Raw genomic sequence first — 21,423 nt, forward strand, 5'->3', positions numbered from 1 at the left:
TATGTACACTGATGTTATATATACTATACTATACCTAGCTGTTCAAAAGCACGTCAAAGTGCAAGTAGATAAGTAGGTACTGCTCCAGTGGGAAGGTAAACGGCGTTTCCGTGCGCTGCTCTGTTTCATCAGAAGCGGCTTAATCATGCTGGCCATATGACCCGGAAAAAGTGTCTGCGGACAAACGTTGGCTCCCTCAGCCAATAAAGCGAGATGAGCACCGCAACCCCAGAGTCATTCGTGACTGGACTTAACTGTCAGGGGTCCTTTAGCTTTTTATATACTGTTAATACTTTGATTTGATGAAAGGAACGTACCTACCCCCAGGCCCCGGCTTTGTCCCTGTCTCAGATGTGGAAGTTTTTCAAAATCTGTATATCTGGCCTCTGCTGTCCCACTGAAGCCACTTCCTCTTCGCATTAACATTAACAATGGGCAAAGAATTCAGAAAGACTAATTGCTAATTGAAATGCTAGCATCGTTCCCTTATGTTGCTTCCCCCCCCCCATGGCCCACTTTCCTTCTTTACTTCCACAGACTGAATTCTATCAATAATTTCAGTTCCAGGTTCAAAGCCTTTTAGAAAAAGATTTTGCTAACCTCTGACACTCAGTGGGAATTTACCATCTTTATTTTGAGAGATCTTATTGTACTTTGTTTTGCACACAGCAACGTTTATTTAGCTCCTAGCCAGCAGTTCCTGCTTTTCCTCTACACAGTATTGGAAAGGTCATAAATTGCCACGGCAACACACAAAGCTGGAGAGGTTGCAAGCATTTCCTCGGGTTTATTTCGTCTGAAACTCAAATCACCTTCATGTTGCAGACTGCCCAGGGAATGTTACTCTCCCTGTGGAACCTATCCAAACATGCAGTCAAATCTCTTAAAGCTAAATGGGGTTTTGTAATTCTTTCTCCATCCCATCATTAAATCTCTCCCTTTCCTGGCGCACTGAGTCTTGGTATGCTGACCTGCTGGGAAAGCAGGTCAAATCAAGTTCAGCGACTGATATGCGCTGACTCACGGACCATGCTGGGGTCACCCAATCCCATTGCAACGATGAATCCAAGGATTCTTGCTCAACACTATTCCAAGCTTCTACATTTGCAGTCAATTGCTCCCGGGTTGCATAATTTATTACAAATGAATAAAGCACATCCTTGCTTGCAATGCCCATGTGTAATCTACACACTATTTAGTAGCATAAAAAGAGCCTGCCAGATCAGGCCAATGGCCTATGTAGTCCAGCCTCATAGTCACCAACCAGCAGGGGTGGCCTGCAAAGAGACTGGTATTGATGAATTGGAAGAATAAAGGCATTGATCCCCTTTAATCAATAGATTCGTGACGTGACAACACTTGCAACATATGAACAGATTGCTGTCTCAACAAATGAAATTGATTTGTAGGAAAACAAACAAACAAACAAAAAATTCAGCAGCACCTTAGAGACCAACTAAGTTTGTCATTGGTATGAGCTTTGGTGGGCATGCACACTTCTTGATCTGTAGGAAACGTAACTTGAAAAAAGAGACATTGCACATACTTTTGTAAACCAAGAAATCTTCAATAAAAAATACGTTTAAAAAGAAAATAAGACGTAGACTTTGGATAACATTTGGAACGAGTTGATACAGAATATAGCAGGTTACTAATAATCCTTTTTGTATTGGGACAATAGTAAAAGGTACTAGGACCCAGGTGGCGCTGTGGTTAAACCACTGAGCCTAGGGCTTGCTGATCAGAAGGTCGGCGGTTCGAATCCCTGTGACGGGGTGAGCTCCCGTTGCTTGGTCCCAGCTCCTGCCAACCTAGCAGTTCGAAAGCACGTCAAAATGCAAGTAGATAAATAGGAACCGCTACAGCGGGAAGGTAAACAGCGTTTCCATGTGCTGCTCTGGTTTGCCAGAAGCGGCTTTGTCATGCTGGCCACATGACCTGGAAGCTGTACGCCGGCTCCCTCGGCCAATAATGCGAGATGAGCGCGCAACCCCAGAGTCGGTCACGACTGGACCTAATGGTCAGGGGTCCCTTTAAAGGGGCCCCTGACCATGAGGTCCAGTCGTGTCCGACTCTGGTGTTGTGGCGCTCATCTCGCTCTATAGGCCGAGGGAGCCGGCGTTTGTCCGCAGACAGCTTCCGGGTCATGTGGCCAGCATGACAAAGCTGCTTCTGGCGAACCAGAGCAGCGCACGGAAACACCGTTTACCTTCCTGCCGGAGTGGTCCCTACCCTGTTTCTCCTAAAATAAGACATACCCATAAAATAAGCCATAGCAGGATTTCTAAGTATTTGCGCAATATAAGCCATACCCCGAAAATAAGACATAGTGATAGACGCGTTTCTGGAGGGCCCCAAGGAAGAGGCAAGGCTGGATGCGTAATAAAAAAAAATAAGACATCCCCTGAAAATAAGCCACTGTGGGGTTGTTGTTTTTTAAGGAAAAATAAATATAAGACGGTGTCTTATTTTTGGAGAAACACGGTATCAAATGATTGGTCTGAAATCTAGAGAGGGCAATGGTATGCACCACAGGGCATGGGTTGGCTGGAGAGATCTTCCCAGCCTACATTAGCACTGTGCTTACCTTTCTTCTCCCTTCCAACATCACTAAAATTGGCGGGTGGGGGGGGGAAGAGAGAATAAAAATTTTTGAGGTGGCTGAATTGGGTGCTCTCAGGTGTTTTAATCTGCCATTGTTTAAAGAATTTTGGTGTTCTTATTCACCCTTTTAACATAATTTGAAACTGTTACGGTATTTATCTACTTGTACTTTGACGTGCTTTCAAACTGCTAGGTGGGCAGGAGCTGGGACCGAGCAATGGGAGCTCACCCCGTTGCAGGGATTCGAACCGCCAACCTTCTGATCAGCAAACCCTAGACTCTGTGGTTTAACCCCCAGCGCCTATATAATAATGTATGGAAATGTAACTGATTATATTTTGTTATACTACCGTATATATTTATTTATTTATTTATTGTTGTATTTTTGCACTTTTTGTTCCTCTTTCTTTCCCCCACCCTCTTCCAGCACTTAAAAGACAAAACAAAAAAAACAAAAAACCAGCAGGGGCAGCCTGTCCTGTTTCGCCACCTGAGGTGAAACTCGAATTGCCACCTCCTTCCTCCCATCCCATCCATTTCCACTGCCACCATGCCCCAGCTCTTGCCAAACTCAGCGGGAACCAGGGCACGCCTCAAAGCTTGCCGCTTGCTTGGCTTCCCCTTCTGGGGGTGGGGAAAACGAGTGGCAATGTGGCATGCCACACACTTCCCTCTTGGTGGCAGAAGTAATGGGAAGGGCAGAGCACTGCCTGAAGCGGGCACTTCACACCACCTTAAGGGGAGGCCGGCTCTGCCAACCAGATGCCACTTCTGGGAAGCTCGTAAGCAGGACCAAGTATAAGAGCCCTCTCTCCTCCTGTGGCTTCCAGCAACTAGCGTTCAGAAGCATTATTGCCTGCAACCGTGGAGGCAGAACATAGCCATCAAGACTAGCAGGCAGTGTTAGCCTCCCATTCAAAGGAATCTTCTTATTCAGTAAGGTAAAAACACAATTTGGTGGATGCACTGGAAAATATTGTTTCTTTTATCAACCCCATCATCATCATCATCATCATCATCATCATCATCATATTTTCCTAATACCCCAGAGGAAAGGATCACACTTCAAAATGACCTTAACAGATTAGACAACTGGGCCAAAGCAAACAAGATGAATTTTAACAAGGAGAAATGTAAGGTACTAGGTAAAGGTAAAGGTAAAGGGACCCCTGACCATTAGGTCCAGTCGTGACCGACTCTGGGGTTGCGCGCTCATCTCGCATTATTGGCCGAGGGAGCCGGCGTACAGCTTCTAGGTCATGTGGCCAGCATGACAAAGCCGCTTCTGGCAAACCAGAGCAGCACATGGAAACGCCGTTTACCTTCCCGCTGTAGCGGTTCCCATTTATCTACTTGCATTTTGATGTACTTTCGAACTGCTAGGCTGGCAGGTACTACACTTGGGCAAAAAAAAGTAAAGGCACAAATACAGGATGGGTGACACCTGGCTTGGCTTAAGAGCAGTACATGTGAAAAGGATCTAGGAGTCTTGGTAGACCACAAACTTGACATGAGTCAACAGTGTGATGCAGCAGCTTAAAAAGCCAATGCAATTCTGGGCTGCATCAATAGGAGTATAGCATCTAGATCAAAGGAAGTAATAGTACCACTGTATTCTGCTCTGGCCAGACCTCACCTGGAGTACTGTGTCCAGTTCTGGGCACCACAGTTCAAGAAGGATACTGACAAGCTGGAACGTGTCCAGAAGAGGGCAACCAAAATGGTCAAAGGCCTGGAAACGATGCCTTATGAGGAACGGCTTAGGGAGCTGGGTATGTTTAGCCTGGAGAAGAGAAGGTTAAGGGGTGATATGATAGCAATGTTCAAATATATAAAAGGATGTCATATAGAGGAGGGAGAAAGGTTGTTTTCTGCTGCTCTAGAGAAGCGGACACGGAGCAATGGATTCAAACTACAAGAAAGAAGATTCCACCTAAACATTAGGAAGAACTTCCTGAAGGTAAGAGCTGTTCGGCAGTGGAATTTGCTACCAAGGAGTGTGGTGGAGTCTCCTTCTTTGGAGGTCTTTAAGCAGAGGCTTGACAGGCATATGTCAAGAATGCTTTGATGGTGTTTCCTGCTTGGCAGGGGGTTGGACTGGATGGCTCTTGTGGTCTCTTCCAACTCTATGATTCTATGATCATCATTATTAGAAGGCAAGGCTTGTTGTATATAAAGAATTAAGCTTACTCTATTTTGTCTATGTACCGTAGTTATTTTCTGAAATTAAAATCAATTCTGTGAACATGGGGTTCATTTCACAGATTTAATAATACACATGTACCTTTGAATACAATCCAGAGTTATGCCTCTCCATTGGTTGGATGGCGCTTACTGGGATGGGAGACAGAGGAAAGACGACTGAATTTTATGTGAGTGCTGGGGCCTGTCCTGAATCTCAGGAACTTGTGCAATTTGTTTAATTATGCTCCTGGTATAATAAACCTTGGGGTGGAGGTTCCTTCTACAGTTAATTAAAAAAATTGCAGAGTCTGATGGTTGTGATTTATTTTATTGTTAAAAATTCCTATCAATACTAAGATATTCAAGTAAAAGTATTTTGGATGAGGGAGAGTTAACTCTCTCTGGGTTGAAATTACAGATGTTAAGATTCTAGCATTGCAACGATAAACAAAGCTGAAGATTTCATTGTTCTGTTTCATGCCGTTTTACGTTCAGAATGATGAAGGGGGCTCTCTGGGTAGTTCCCCCCACCCTCATAAGCTCGGGGGGGCGGGCGGGGGGAAGGCTGCCTGGAAAGGTGCATTCTGTGTGGCAGCCCCCTAAACTGCACAATCCCACCCCGCCCCATACAGAGATGCACCTGGCACCTTCGTTTTGTGGTTTCCACCACATGCTGAAGATGCAACCTTTGATTCTGGCCTTCGACAGCTGAGGAATATATATATATTTCCCAACTTATTCTCTTGACTGTAATTTGTTTTCACTGTTCTTAATATTGTATTTTTAAAAAATTTGAAGGCAGGAAACCAAAGCAAATATATACAAATAATAATTAGTAGCAACAATAATTTTGTTATTGTCTATTGTGCAGAGGCCTGAAGCTAAAGGTAATAAATATGGCTGACATACAAGTCATTGCTTGATGCTGTGTGTGTGTGTGTGTGTGTGTGTGAGAGAGAGAGAGAGAGAGAGAGAGAGAGAGAGAGAGAGAGAGAGAGAGAGAGAGAGAGGGAACGAACCAGCCTGCCCAACAGCTATATTATCTAAACCTTTTCCCTTCCTATCCAGCCTCAGATAAAAAAATGCCAGGCGACCCTGCGCTAGGAAATTCCGCATGCAACGCTAAATACACCGAAACCGTCAGTGTACCAAAAAAAATCAGCCATCTTCCCTTAGTTCAGCTCAGCCTTCCTCTGCAAGATGGGAAAGTTCACAGTCCAGAAATTGGAGATTTAATATGTACACATTTACGCTCTGCTCACTCACAGATGCGTTATGTGTGCACAGAGATAACACGGTGCAAGATACTGTAGTAACAAAGCCTTGCCTTTACTCACCAGGAGAAAATGCAGCAGCCTCAGGTGACCCCCCCAAACACCTCTTGATAAGTTGCCATGGCACCCACAGTGGGGCAAGAATACAAGCGCAAGGAATGTTCCAATGAGGGAAGGGATTTCTTGGGGGGGGGGTGTCTTTTGAGCCATAAATCACCCAGACAGCTCTTCAGCTGAGCTATCACTATACGGTTGCTGTGGTAACAGGGGAAAAACTGCAAGGAAATGTATAATTATTAGATAGGAGACAGCATCTTAGTCCAGTCATCAGTACGCCACAGAAAATATATGGCTCAGTGGTTATGGTTTTTCTGTGTGTGAGAGTGTTAGGGGGGAATTTTTTTTATTTATTTTTTTGGGTGGGGATATTTTGGAATGCATGTTAAGTTTTTTTCTGTTTAAGCTACACCCCAGTAAGAATAGGTAGACCAGTTTTAATTTCTTTGTTTAACCGTCTGAAATTCAGCTTACCACATTTTCACATCAGTTTGTGTGTTTATATTTTTTTGCGGGGGAGTGGTAGAATTTCTAATGAAAATTTGCCAGCATTTTGGTTCCATTTCCTCCTGATTTACACATCTTTGCAAGGGATTTCCCCTAACGGTAATCCATTTTTCTATGTTGTTTTCAGGCACGCTTTCCCCCAACACACACATTTTGCTTGTACACTTTTTTTAAAAAGAGAACTTCTCTTACAAAACTAAGAGAAGTACGACTTTGGAAAGGTAGCAAAGTGCAAATTAGGTTAAAGTGCAAAGAGCCTCAAATTTCTCCAGGAATTTCCTGGACATATCCATAATACAGTGGTGCCTCGCTTAGACTAATTTAATTCGTTCCACGGGTCTTTTCTTATAACGAAAAATTTGTCTAGCGAATCCCATAGGAATGCATTGAATTTTTTTTGAATTTTTTTTTTGCCCATAGGAACGCATTAATTGAATTTCAATGCATTCCTATGGGAAACCGCGATTCACTAGACGAATTTTTCGTAAAACGAATTCGTCTAGCGAGGCAACCTCCACTAGAAAAAAACCTTTTGTTAAGCGAAAATTTCGTTAAGCAGGGCATTTGTTAAGCGAGTCACCACTGTACTGCATTCAGAAGCAGTGTCCGAGCAGAAATTGCCAAAATGTCCGGGAAAATCTGGACGTATGGCAACCCATGTCGGCAGTGTCATTTTTTTGAGATATTCCTTAAGAATAGCTCAAAAAGTTTGGGCAAAACTACAAAAAGCTCAACAACTTTGGCAAAAGAAGCAGCAGCTCAACAACTTTCAACTGTTATGGCAGCCCTACCTTACACAACAATATTAAAATATTCAGTAGCTTTAGAAATGACACTGGTATGGCAATGAAACAGGATAAACTCCACGCTCTTGCCCCAACGTCTTCTTTGTTATTTAGGGATACAAGCAGGCAGCAATTTCTTTCTAGCTCCCTAACAAACTACAGTTCCCAGGATTCTCTGGGGGAAGCCATGTGCCTTAAATACAGTATATGGTCCGGCTGTAACCTCAGGTTGCATAGGTACCATACATTTAAAGCACACGGCTTCCCCCAAAGAATCCTGGGAACTGCATTAAGGGTGCTGAGAATTGCAGCCCTGCGCAGTCTCCCTGCCACTCCCCAAGGCTGATTTCCAGCAGTCAGGAGTAATTGATTTTATGAGGGAGATGGAGGGCGAGAGCTTGTTCCAGACCGACTCTCCTGGTATGCCCCGCAGAGGACCTTAAGGTCCACAAATAACAACACTCTGGAGGTCCTGAGCTGCAAAGTGGTTAGATTGGTCTCAACTAGGGCCAGGGCCTTTTCAGTACTGGCCCCGACTTGGTGGAACGCTCTGTCCCAAGAGACCAGGGCCCTGCGAGATTTGACATCTTTCCGCAGGGCCTGCAAGACGGAGCTGTTCCGCCTGGCCTTTGGTTTGGACTCAGTCTGACCTTTATGTTTCCCTCACCTTATGGTTTAGATTTATGGGCTACTACTAAAATGAGGCTGCATTTTAAACTGGATTTTAACCCGTATTTTAATTAACTGCTTTTCTTTTTTCTTTTACGTTTTATTGTAATTTCATTGGTGTTAGCTGCCCTGAGCCTGGTTCTGGCCAGGGAGGGCGGGGTATAAATAAAAATTTATTGTTATTAAATGGCAGCCTCTTGAGACAGAGACTAAAATGTCAATTGGAAGCACATCAGTTATGCCTGCAAGCGACCCAATGAGGCCACATCAGCGTCACAAAGGAGAAGACAAACCAAGCGGGACAACTGCTGCCGCATTTGGTTTATCATTTCAAAAGCAAGCGCTCTCAAATGAGGCAACTTTTTTTAAAAAATAAATAAATCCAACCTAGAGTGATTTAAGTTCTGCCTCTGGACCCCTATGTTCACAAGATAGGTCTTACCTTTAAAGAAAAGCCGGAACATATCAACATCTACACCCCAAACGTCTATACCCTCAAACCCATCAAGGTTGAATATTTTCTAGGGGTGCAACATTTGATTGATTGGCTAATCGGCCAAAAACCTCCGAATGTTTTGGGCAACAACATTGCTCATTTGCTTTGCATTCGGAAGGTCCCAGTTTCATTCACTGGCATCTCCAGGTAGGTCTGGAGCAGAACGCTGTCCCAAACCTGGGGAGCTGCTGCCGGTCAGTGTCGACAATACTGAGCTAGACAGACAATGGCCTGACTTGGTATAAGTCTTCCCATGTCTGTCTAGCGCAGTACAGTGGTACCTCGGTTTATGAACACAATTGGTTCCGGAAGCCTGTTCATAAACTGAAGCGTTCATAAACTGAAGCGAACTTTCCCATTGAAAGTAATAGAAAGTGAATTAATCCATTCCAGACGGTCCGCGGGGTAAGCGTTCATAAACTGAAGCAAACTTTCCCATTGAAAGTAATGGAAAATGGATTAATCCGTTCCAGATGGGTCCGCGGAGTACTTAAACTGAAGCGTTCATAAACTGAAGCATGGGTGTAATTGGTTCTGGAAGTCTGTTCATAAACTGAAGCGTTCATAAACTGAAGCAAACTTTCCCATTGAAAGTAATGGAAAATGAATTAATCCGTTCCTGTTGGGTCCGCGGTGTTCATAAACCGAAAATTCATAAACCGAGGTGTTCATAAACCGAGGTTCCACTGTATTGTTTACACTGACTGGGAGCAGCTCTTCAGCAACTAGACAGGGGAAATTCCCTTGGGGGATCTTTGGGAGGGGGGCAGTATAATATATGTAAGAAAAATTGAGATAAGGATTGGAAAATTATGATAAAAGATATTGCTAAAGAAGGTTATAAATTGAAAATCAGAAAGGGGGAAAGGGGAAGTCTATAAGATAATGATTTTAAAAATTTGATGTTTTAAAGTTTGTTTGTTCTTTCTTTCTCTCCCTTTTTACTTTTTTCTATGTCTGTGTTTGTTGGATGTATTTGTTATATTGTATGTTTATTTGCTTAATTATGTTTAAAAAATCCAATAAAAATTAGTATAAAAAAAATAGACAGGGGAAATTCCCTGGAGCTGCTGGGGATTAAACCTGGGACCTTCCACATGCAAATCAAATGCTCTACCAATGAGCTACAGCCCTTCCCCAACAATGCTTCCTGCATATCAACCATAGCTCATTTGGTTAGAGTATGGTACTGATAACGCCAGGTTTGATCTGCATATGGGACAGCTGCATATTCAGGTTGGACTAGATGATCCTTAGGGTCCCTTCCATCTCTATGATCCAACCATGTGTCAGGAAAGGAGGGATCAATCTACAGGTTTTGGTTTTTCTGTTTCTCATTTCCACCCCTGGGCTGCATCCTACCTTAGTCCCATTTAGAGCAGACCCACTGAAATCAACATTCATGATTAAGGTAAGTCTGGCCTGGTTACAAGGCAGCATTCTATGCTCTTCCTATGTTCCTAATGCACACCATCCCTGAACACTGAGCGGCATGTAATTGCTGAGAGTTGCAGTTCAGCAACATCTGGAGGGCCAGCGGTTAGTGGGATACCTGGTGGTATCCCAGACCGGCAGCTGCTGCATTAGATGCCTCGCTGTGGTTGCACAGGGTTCAAGAGAACGGGTCCCGTCAGGTTCACGTGGCATTGTCTCAGGGGAGGAAATGTCCTGACTGAGGTGCCGCAACCACCAAGCGCCACGGTCCTCAGCTGCTTTTATGAAATTGACGAGGTTCATCTGCAGCAATTTTTTTAAAAAATTGATTTCTGCAAAGTTAATAGACCTGGCTAAGAGAATCCCGCAATCCGAGCTGCTCGCCGTCCTCGCTGACACCATCGGCACAGAGTTAATGAGTTGATCAGAGGCTGAAGTTCCACAGCGTGACTGCAAGATCTGGCTCCAAAGCACAATTATTGATTGGGGTTTCTTTTCTTTTATTTTTTTAATCTGGAAGACAAGGCTCCCTTTATGACTTTTGACCAGATTTAACAGCCAGGCATCTCCTCCCCACTCTGCAGGCAGTCATAAAACCAGGCACTGGAACAAGAAGGAAATGACCGAGAAGGGAACGTGGGTGAGGATTAACACAATTTGGAACAGTGCACAGAGAGGGACATTTATCCCAGTTTCTCCTAATGCTAGAAAGCATGGAGCTACACAAGAAGCTGTCCTACACTAAGGTAGCTCCTTGGGTTCATCTGTCTCAGGGCTGGGGGACCTCTGGCCTACAAACCCATTTTCCCCAAACCACATCCACCAACTGACAAAACCCATGACATCATCTCTTGGGTAGGAGGACGGTGTTAAATCCTACATTGGCTGTGCACCTATTCCCGGCACGGAGGAAGGGTATGCAGCCAAAGCAGCAAGATTTAACTGCTACTTTTATTAACTGATGAGTGGGGAGTTAAATCCTGCTCAGTTCAGCAAATTCCATGGAACCCCCATGCTAAAAAAGAAAGGGAAAAAACACTCTGTTTTAGCAGCACCTTGCAAGGTGCTTTGAAGTTCCAACTCTGGGACGTCAAAGCACCTTGCACTTGATGTCATTGTGGCATCGGGTAATGGACAGGTGAGGCTGCTCCTGATAATGATCTGGCCCACGGATCCAAAAAGGTTCCCCATCCCTGATCTAGCTTGTGACTGGCAGTGACTCGCCAGGATTTCAGCCGGGGGGTCTCTTACAGCCCTCCCTGGAGATAATGAGCATTGCACCTGGGACCTTGTGCATGCAGAGCTGTAGCACTGAGTTATGTCCCATTTTGCTTTTTACTAGGTTCCCTAAGCAGGTAAAGGTAAAGGTAAAAGTAAAGGACTCCTGACCGTTCGATCCAGTCGCGGACGACTCTGAGGTTGTGGCACTCATCTCACTTTACTGGCCGAGGGAGCCAGCATCCAGCTTCCGGGTCATGTGGCCAGCATGACTAAGCCGCTTCTGGCGAACCAGTGCAGCACACGGAAACGCCGTTTACCTTCCCGCCGGGGCGGTACCTATTTATCTACTTGCACTTTGACGTGCTTTCGAACTGCTAGGTTGGCAGGAGCAGGGACCAAGCAACAGGAACTCACCCCGTCGCGGGGCTGTAATCGACACTACAATTGACAAAGACACATCGAAATCAACTGCAAATGCCCCTGAGTTCAATCAATAGATTCCAATGTACTACCTGGTTACTCCTCTGCAGATAGAATCAACACCCTCCAAATGTTGTTGGACTCTAACTCTCATGAGCCAGCATGGCCAATGGTCAGGGATGATGGAAGTTAAATTTCAAAGGCATCTGGGAGGACACCATGCTGCTGCAGAGTGTGAACTCAATTCCCAGCGACTTAACTGTTGCTAAACTACTCAGAATAGCCACGATTCTGAAGACATTTCCAGAGAGTTTTGCAATACCTTAAAATCTAACAAATTTATTATGGCGCATCCTTTTTGTTAACTGGACTCCATTTCATCTGATGCAATCAATCACTCAATCAATCCCTTTATTATGATAAATGACCAGTATTCACATCTGATGCAATTCTAAGACACTGTGGAATTAAGCATTTGAATGAGAACGAAAACAGAAAGCTGTTACAATTTACTAACGCAACCTCCTTTTGTAGGCAGTGCAAGGCAGGCTATTCAGAGCCTGAGGAAGCTGAAATGTTAGAAGATTTGGGACTAACACCGCATAAATAAACCGTGGAATTGCTCCCATAGGGTGTAGTGTCGGCCACCAACTTGGATTGCTTTAAAGTGGAATGGTCTCCCTTGAGAGGTGGTGGACTCTCCTTCCTTGGAGGTTTTTAAGCAGAGGTTGGTGGGCCACTTGTCATGGATGCTTTAACTGAGATTCCTGCATTGCAGGAGGTTGGACTGGATGACCTTTGGTGTCTCTTCCAATTCTAAAATTCTATGATTCTATGGAAAGTGGATTAGACAAATTCATGGAGGATGAGGCTACCAGTGGCTACTAGCCTTGATGGCTATGTTCTAATCCCTCTGTCATGTCCCTAAATACCTACTGTTGACACCTGTCTGTCTTGAGAGACAATGGAGTGCATCTCCAGGGATGAAGTCAAACAGTGTATTGACCTCTCTGGGGCACGAGCCTGGGCAATGTGTATGGAGGTCCTGGGCTGCCCAGATGACAGATGACATCTGTCTTGCTGATGTGGTCCAAAGGAAAGCAGAGCAAGACATTTGGCACCAGCTTGGCTGCAGAAGTTGCGAGACAGAGGCATACACGGCACGATCCAATCGCCTTAGGGATTCCACTCTTTATTTGTGTTGCCCTTTCTTCTCCTGAAGATGTCCCACAAGGCAGTGGGTAAAGACTTTCCCCTGGGGTTTACTCCCAAATCCTTTCTCATGAAGGAGTAGAGCCACATGGCAGCAGAGGTTTAGGATCAGAATTTTCCTTCTCCTAGATGGGCTACCTTCCCAGGTTGATGAGCCCCACCTGCCCCTCATGTGCAGAAACCACCTTCTTGACCATTGGACCCACTATTGGTCTCATCCGTTCATCCACTTGAGCTTGTCTTCACATGCAGGGGAAGTCCCTAACTGACCGAGGGTTTGAGACCCCCTTGGCTACCCTCACCTGGTTTAGCCAGCCAGACACAGAGTAATATAACAATACAGTGGTACCTCTGGTTAAGAACTTAATTCGTTCTGGAGGTACGTTCTTAACCTGAGGTGCCACTTTAGCTAATGAGGCCTCCTGCTGCCGCCGCACCACCGCAGCACAATTTCTGTTCCCATCCTGAAGCAAAGTTCTTAACCTGAGGTACTATTTCTGGGTTAGCCGAGTTTGTAACCTGAAGCGTTTGTAACCCGAGGTACCTCTGTACGCAGGATTCCCAGGTCTATGCAAGCTACATCTAGATACTGAACACATACATCAGATACACATGCATTATACCAGAAATGAAACTAAGCTGAACTCTTTGGACCCAAAGACATTTCAAGCTTTTCAGGCAAAACAAGACACCCTGTTTTATCATGGCACTTAACAGCCAGTCACCCATACAAACATTTCTTTGTTGGCTGCAGACTTCTGCTTGCAAAGATCTTTCTGACTGAAAGATTTTGGAAAAAGTGTTTGTCCTCAAACCCAAACACAGCCCCAGAACAAAAATGGCAAATCTGCATGTTATATCCTCACAGCAACCACTCCAATTTACCCAAAGTTAAAGGGTAAAGTTACAGGGGACCCCTGACCATTAGGTCCAGTCGTGACCGACTCTGGGGTTGCGGCGCTTATCTCACATTATTGGCCGAGGGAGCCGGCGTATAGCTTCCAGGTCATGTGGCCAGCATGACAAAGCCGCTTCTGGCAAACCAGAGCAGCACATGGAAATGCCGTTTACCTTCCCGCTGTAGCGGTTCCTATTTATCTACTTGCATTTTGACGTGCTTTCGAACTGCTAGGTTGGCAGGAGCTGGGACCGAGCAACGGGAGCTCACCCCGTCACAGGGATTCAAACCCTGACCACCTGATCAACAAGCCCTAGGCTCAGTGGTTTAACTACAGCGCCACCTGGGTCCACTCCAATTTGCCCAAAGTTACTGATATTTAAAAATTGTGTGTGAGAGTGTTTTAAACCAGCCTCTGCTGACCACACATTAATTTTGCTAATCCTTAATGGCCCCAAAGGAATGTTTGTGTGCTGTACGTGAAAATTTAAAAGAACTTCTGCTTCTGGCCCACCAATGGCAACCCTTACTTGCCACAGAAGACCAGGCAAGAAGCCTATTGACAAGCACACCTGAAAGGGAAGAATCTGTCTTACGCCAGGACCAGTTAACACAGTACTACCAATGTGCTGCCCTCCAGATGTTGCAGACTTCAACTCCTCAGCTCTATCTCAATGGCAGCATTCATTTAAAAGCAACCCCAACTTCGGGTTAAAGCTGTTACTTAGCAGAGGGCAGCTTCCTATGACGAGGCAAGGTCCATAGCTCAGGGATAGAGCATCTGCCTTGCATGCCAAAGGTCCCTGGTTCGATCCCTGACGGCCTCTCCAGGTAGGGCTGGGAATTGTCCCCTACCGGAAACCCTGGAGAGCCACTGCTTGTTGTCAGTGTAGACCAGAGATTTTCAACCAATGTGCCGTGAATGATGGTCAGGGGTGCCATGGGCAACACTGGGCTCCATCCCTCTTTCCTTCCCTCCCTCCTCTGATGCCCTCTTGCATCTCTGCCTCCCCAAGGCTTACATGGCTGTTTGTTGCAGCAGCAGCCCTGGCTACAAGCTCCGCAGGTGAATGGTGCTTCTGGGGCTGGCCAGGGGGTGCTGGTTGCCAGGAGGTGAAGCAGTCTCCGAGTAAGCAAGCAAGCAAATGGGCAAGGGAGCCCAGCCAGCCAGTCCTTGCTGTTGGGAATGGACAGACAAGTCTCAGGGAGGCACCTCTCTTTGGGGTGGGGTGGGGGAGCTCAGAGATCAGGGGTGGTAGCAGTGGCTGCCCAGAGGACTCCCGGGGAGAGGAGAGGAGGTTGAGAGAACACTCCACAAGGAAGGGTGTTCAAAAAAGGATGAGAGGCTGCCAGCTCTGCAGGCAAGGGGTAACATAACAGGGCTCCTGAGCCCCAAAGGGGTGCCACAGAAAGGAGGTAGTTGGTCAAGGGATCCGTGGATTCTAAAAGGTTGAAAACCTCTGGTGTAAACAATATTGGGTTAGATGGGCCATTGGCCTGACTCATAGAATTATGGAATGGTAGAATTGGAAGGGATCCCAAGGGTCATCCAGCCCAACCTCTGCAATGCAGGATTCGGTATTAAGCAGCTTGTTTGTACTGTATGTTCCTAGGGTGTCAGTCAATCTGCTTATGCACACAAGCAGCTCATGTCTTCTGCAGATCAGAGTACAAATTAAACCGCAGCTCATTTCTGCCAAGCAAAGCCAAATGGCAACCTCTCCTGTTCCAAAGATCACTGTAATTGCCATCATTATTCCTTCGGAGCCGGGAATCAGCAGTGACTAAGCCCGGGCCTTGATCTGCAGGAACTGCAGCCCCTCCCTCCCACACCGGCAACAGGATCAAGCAAAGAACAGGTGCCGCCCCTGGGGAACAGATGCAATCCTGGTGTTTTGCATCCACCACAAAGTGGCAGGCAGCTGCTCCAAACACATCACCTCATTTGGCTGAGAAAACTTTGCTATGCTGTTCCACTGGAACTTCCTAGGCAAATACACCCGGAAAAATGAGCCTAAGGGCCTCATTCCCTCTTGGGCAATTTGCCGGGGGCCACATGCTGGGTGCAGGTGGGCCCAGAGGCAAAGGGGGTGGGCAGAGCAACAGGTGTAAATTTTACTTTGTACAGTAGGCTAGTTTCGAGGCACATTCGCAAGCTCCCTATCCTCCACTCATGCAACCAAGAGTTATTATCAGTTCAAGGGCACATTTCAAACATGCAAGCTTGTTTTCTACTGCTCCAGAGGGTAGGACCCAAGCCAATGGATTCATAGGAGAGGAAAGGAGATTCCGACTAAACATTAGGAAGAACTTTCTGGCGATAAGTGATGTTTGGCAATGGAACGGACTCCCTCAGAAGTTAGTGGGCTCTCCTTCATTGGAAGTTTCTAAACAGGGTATGGATGCCCACCTGTCAGGGATTATTTAGCTCGGATTTCTGCATTGCAGGGTGTTGGACTGGATTACCCTTGCGGGGGGGGGGGACCTTTCCAAGTCTACAATTCTGTGATTCTATGATTCTATACCCCTCTAGCTGCAGGTGATGGGAAAGACCAGGCCTCAGGCTGCTACCCTGCCCTGGACCACCACTGCCTGTGCTCACTAGCCTGGTGAAAAAACGGCATGATTCGGCGCAAGGCGAATTCCCTACGCTGAAACAGCAAATCGATTAAACAGTACCTAAACATGACTCAGCACAGAAGAGCAAAGCAGAACCGCTTCGTTTGATGGCTATAGCAAGATAATTGATATATGGTCTTATAACGTGCTCCCTGCTATCCAGGATCTTTCTACCGTCCACTGCTAGGAAAGGTTTCCTCCTCCCACCCCCACCCCAAATTAAAATTAAATCAAACCAACTAGAGGGAAGTGAGAGGAGAAGGAACAGGAGGGCTGTTTCTGGTTCCAACCAGGCAAGAGAAGGGATAAGGGCTCCTTTGCAAGACCCCTTTCTGCATAAGTGCACCAGAATTTATTGTGATAATTTACAGAGAACCGCAGCAATGCTCTCTTCCATCCAGTTTCAATCCCTAGAATGCATGAACCCACCCCCACCCCCTTTTCAAAACATCAGAGCAACACCAGTCAAAGAACCGCTTGCGGCTGACAATCCCTGGAAGAAGAAGGCCTTAATTGGAAACCAGCCACGATAAAAGCAGTTGATATGAGGGAGTACTTGAATGGAAAAGAAATCCCCCCTCCAAAGACTCAAACTGTTTGGGATCTTTTGAAGGAAAGAGGTTTTCTTACATAAGGGGACAGAGACACAAATAGTCATTTGTGGCAAGGAAAACAGAGTGGGGGTGGGGCAGAAAAACAAGGGAATGGAGACAGAGAGCAAAGAAAGCGTCATTTCACAGGGGGCTTTGCAACCCTCTCCCCAGGTGCAAATATGGATTTGGGGGAGTGTTGTGTTAAGAGTAAGTGGGTGATCAAAAACTGATCACCTGCCACAAAAGGGAGGTTTTAGTATTGAAACACATAGCACAGACAGACAGACAGACAGTGGTAATGCTAACCATACTCAGAGTGAACCTATTGAAATTACAGTAATGGACATGGCTAACTTAGGTTCATTAATTTGAGTAGGACTTGGTTGGATACAACACAGTGCAGAAAATGCTGTGCTTCCTGCTGCTTTTTTGTCTTCAGGCTCTTCCCATCAAGATTTGGCTAAGGTCTTTTTGAGTATGGGTTGGGAGGGAATCTGAGAAGAAAAGATGAGCACAAATGCTACATTTTCTGTAACTACAGAAGATAAGGACACAAGATTCTTTGGGCTGGGTATGTTCTACAAGTGTTGTAATCAGCCCTGGGGACAGCATTCATCATCCTTTGGAATCTAAGCTTTCTTTAAAAAAAAAAAGCTGCTAGTCCTCAAGGCTTCCAAGTTAAATTCCGGGGGTCAGAGGTTGGGACTTTAGTACCTGGCTATCTGTCTCCCAAACATCATTATCTTTGCGGGTGAATATTGATTTATTTAAAATATTTGAGTACAGAATATGAGATATGTAGAAGGAACTTTATCCCGGGTCAAAATTGGTTAGCAGTCTGGTTTTTATCACCCTTTGACCTCTTCAAACTCTACAGTTCCATTTAAAAAACAGTCACGTATTTTGGACTTGCAAGAAATGGGTGGGTTTATTTTAGTTAGTCACTTGCCTTTCAAGTAGTTAAATGGTTAAGTTTCATAAGCACTCGCAGTTTTGATAAACAAAACCTGCCAATCATTTGCTAAAAGGACATCCTTAGAGTCCCTTGGTGGGATGGTTAACAAACTAGAACCAAAACTGCTACAAAACAAAACTCTCTGATTAAAATATTCCTTCACTGATGGAAACAGCCCCCGCCATTCAATCAACAAGAGTAGTTGATTAATCCACCGATGAAGCTGATGAAAAGCTTGCAGCACAAATTCCAATGTGCACCTGCCCAAACCGTTTGCTTGTTTTGATAATGCAATTGAACCTTTAAATTTCTGGGAGTGGTGATGGGAAGAGTGTCCAAAACAAACTACAGAAAGCATCTAAGAATGTTATCCTTGGGCAGAGGCTGGCTGGCTGGTCTGAATCGGCTTCCTGTTCCTCAGGAAAGAAGGACCATCCAGGAGGGGTGGAGAGGAGCAAAGAGGCTCAAGTCAGGATGTTGGTGGTGGTGATGAATTCATGGAGGATGATACTGTCTTTGGCTACTAGCAACAATGGCTTGCTCGGCCTTCACAGTCAGAGGCAGCAATGCTTCTGAATACCAGTTGCTGGAAACCACAGGAAAGCAAAGCAGCCTTGAGTTCAGGTTGTGCTTGCGGGTTTCCCCCAGGCATCTGCTCAGCCACTGTAACAGGCATCCCCAAACTGTGGCCCTCCAGATGTTTTGGCCTACAACTCCCATGATCCCTAGCTAACAGGACCAGTGGTCAGGAATGATGGGAATTGTAGTCCAAAACATCTGGAGGGCCAAAGTTTGGGGATGCCTGCACTGTAAGAACAGGATACTGGACTACATGGGTCATTGGCCTGATCCAGAAGCCAGAAGCTCTTCTGATGTTCTTACCATGAGAGCACCTGGAAAGGCTCACAAGAGACACTGGGCATTGTCAGAATTGAAATCGTTTCCCCAAAATTTGACCAATGGGGAAGATTCTTTGAGAATGGGATGGGGTGTGCAGTGGGATGAGAGTCCCTAAGAAGGGTAGGCTAGATTTGGGGAAATGATGGAGACGAAGTGAATATCTTGAAGCTGTGTCCTCAATAAAGGGTTTTTTTGGGGGGGTTAGTTCCCTTGAAGAAAAATGGGGGACAGGACATTAAGGGGTGGCTCTGGAAATAGATTAAGGGAACCCCCCCTCAATGCACAATGGGAATAATGGGGAGAGTGGAGAGTTCAACATGGAACTGGAGGAGGAGAGTGACATTGGGGGTGGGAGGCGAGAAAGGCCACAAGGCAGTGGTGGCCAAACTTGGTCCTCCAGCTGTTTTGGGACTACAATTCCCACCATCCCTAGCTAACAGGACCAGTGGTCAGGGATGATGGGAATTGTAGTCCCAAAACAGCTTGAGGGCCAAGGGGCTGAGGGGGCAGGATGTTGTAGAGGTAGAAACATGGGGGGTGGAGGTGAAGAGGGCTAATAAGAAGCCTCCCCACTATAAAGGGGGAGGGCGAAGAGAGCGACTGGGAAGAGAAACCAGACAGAACCAGAAATCTCCGAGATGAGGACGTAATAAAGAGATTGGGAGGGGGCAATACTGGAAAAGGTTACCCCCAGTAGATCAGGGAGGCACACTGATGTCCCCACCCCAGCCCCCAAAAAGATGGGAGAAGCAGGATGCAATAATAGATGAAAGGGAAAGAAAATAAATTCCTTAAAAGGGATTACATAAAGACCCCCCTACTGTATTAAGAATTGAAGGGAAGGGGTTGCTCCTCCTAATTGTTATCTATCCTGTTCACAGGTAGGTATAAAATGGAGGCTATCTTCTCGCCTCCTTCCCGAGATAAGCGGAAGAGCGGCAAAGAAGCAGAGCCCTCCCCCTACTCACCGCTTTCCAGGCAAACGCCGGCTCGCTCCGACCTCAACCGCTTTCGCCCCCGTCTAGCCGCGCGGCCGCCGCGGTCCTCAGCTTGCAACTGAGCAGCCGGGAGGGCGGATCGCAGCTGGCCCGCTCGCCGAACGCGCCGCAGCCAATCGGAGCCGAGCTTTCGCCGCTCCGTTGCGGCGCCGGCCAATGGGAGGAACCGAGCGCGACACACCCCTCCTCTGAGGAGGGGAGGGGAAGAGTTGTTTTGTGCGTTTGGGAGGAAAGAGGGTAAATCTAAAAGGATGGGGGTGGGCGAGATGGAGGCAGGCAGGCGGATGGGGTTTGCCTCTGAGACCGTGGCAGGTGGTCCCTTTGATCAGCCTTTGGGGATGGGCAGTTTTTAACAGTGGTACCATTTCTTTTGAAACGCAGAGGAAGTGTCAGGCTCAAGTCTACCTGCATCAGATCCCCCCCCCGAAGATCTGGCTTCCCTTAACATTCCCCTTGGCCCTGCTTACTCACAACAGGGGAGAGGATAGTATTATTTTTAAAGGGGGGGTCCTTATTTATGCATTATAAGTAGTGAACTGTCTATTCCCCCCTTTCATTCTGTGTATATACATAATTCCCTGAGAGGTAATTTATTTAGAGAATAATGTGTAAAAAGTGTGTTCCTGTAAGCATTTGCCACATTCACCCTACACATTTAAATCAATATGATGCTTTAAACAGTCATCCCTCAGAGAATTCTGGGAACTAAAGTGTGTTAAGGGTGTTGAGAGTTATTAGGCCACAATTCTTCCCCCCACCCCTGCAGCCCCAGCTACAATTCCTAGAGTTTCCTGGGAAGACAGATTGATTACGAAACCTCTCCTGCAGTTACAGGATATCAGCAGGAAGTTGAGTTCATGCATTGGCTGGGGGGAAAAAAACAAGAAATCCACCCCAAAACTTTTGCAGACACAAACAGTATTCTAGGCAGGATCAAGTATAACCACCCCATGCTCTCATGAGCACAAATAATCACAAACATCAGAAGGATATCTGGAAGGGCCTAATGGGGCTTACTTGCAAGTAAGTGGGGATAGGATTGCAACCCTAGATTAATTACATCCATTGAACCCAAGTGTGTTCTGAACAGAGACCTTGGTCTGATTGGGCAAACCAGGACTTGACGTTCTTAGGGAATTCTGCTCTTCACAGCATATGTGATAAACACACAGATTGGTGCACAGGCTGGCTGGCTGGCTGGCTGGCTGCTCAGATATGCCCTTTTTTATAGCTGAAATTTAGCAACCGAGAACGTGGCCCTGCTAGTAAAAGATAGTAAATAAATCAAGTGCACGATGACACGTCCTCTTGTAACCTTGCCGACTGTTCTGATTAGACCCTCCTAAAGCCAGATTATGCAATTGGTTCTGCGAAGAAAACCAGTAGGCAATTTGAGAAATAGCCAACCTGGACAGAGAGCAGAAACAATGTCGATGTTGGTGCAATGGGTCAGTAAATCTGGCTGTTAACCAGAAGGTTGGTGGTTCGAGCCCAACCAGGAATAGCTGTGGGCAGAATTACTGCATTGCAGTGAGATGACCCATGGGATCGCTTCCCACTCTACACAATCCCATGATTCTTTTAAAAGTTACTTTCA

General features: G+C 46.0%; 1 protein-coding gene across 1 annotated transcript in view; it reads right to left on the reverse strand.

Annotated features, from left to right (window-relative positions):
- The window catches only part of ABAT (4-aminobutyrate aminotransferase), a 46,208-nt gene extending 26,285 nt beyond the window's left edge, over window positions 1-19,923 (reverse strand). Inside the window, exon 1 of the mRNA XM_035131268.3 lies at window positions 19,797-19,923. The gene's annotated coding sequence lies outside the window, so the exon portion shown is untranslated. The remainder of the gene's footprint in view (window positions 1-19,796) is intronic.
- Window positions 19,924-21,423: the final 1,500 nt, after the last annotated feature.

The sequence above is a fragment of the Zootoca vivipara genome, chromosome 13 (assembly GCF_965207765.1).
Source record: "Zootoca vivipara chromosome 13, rZooViv2.hap1.1, whole genome shotgun sequence".
In the NCBI taxonomy this organism is placed as follows: domain Eukaryota; kingdom Metazoa; phylum Chordata; class Lepidosauria; order Squamata; family Lacertidae; genus Zootoca; species Zootoca vivipara.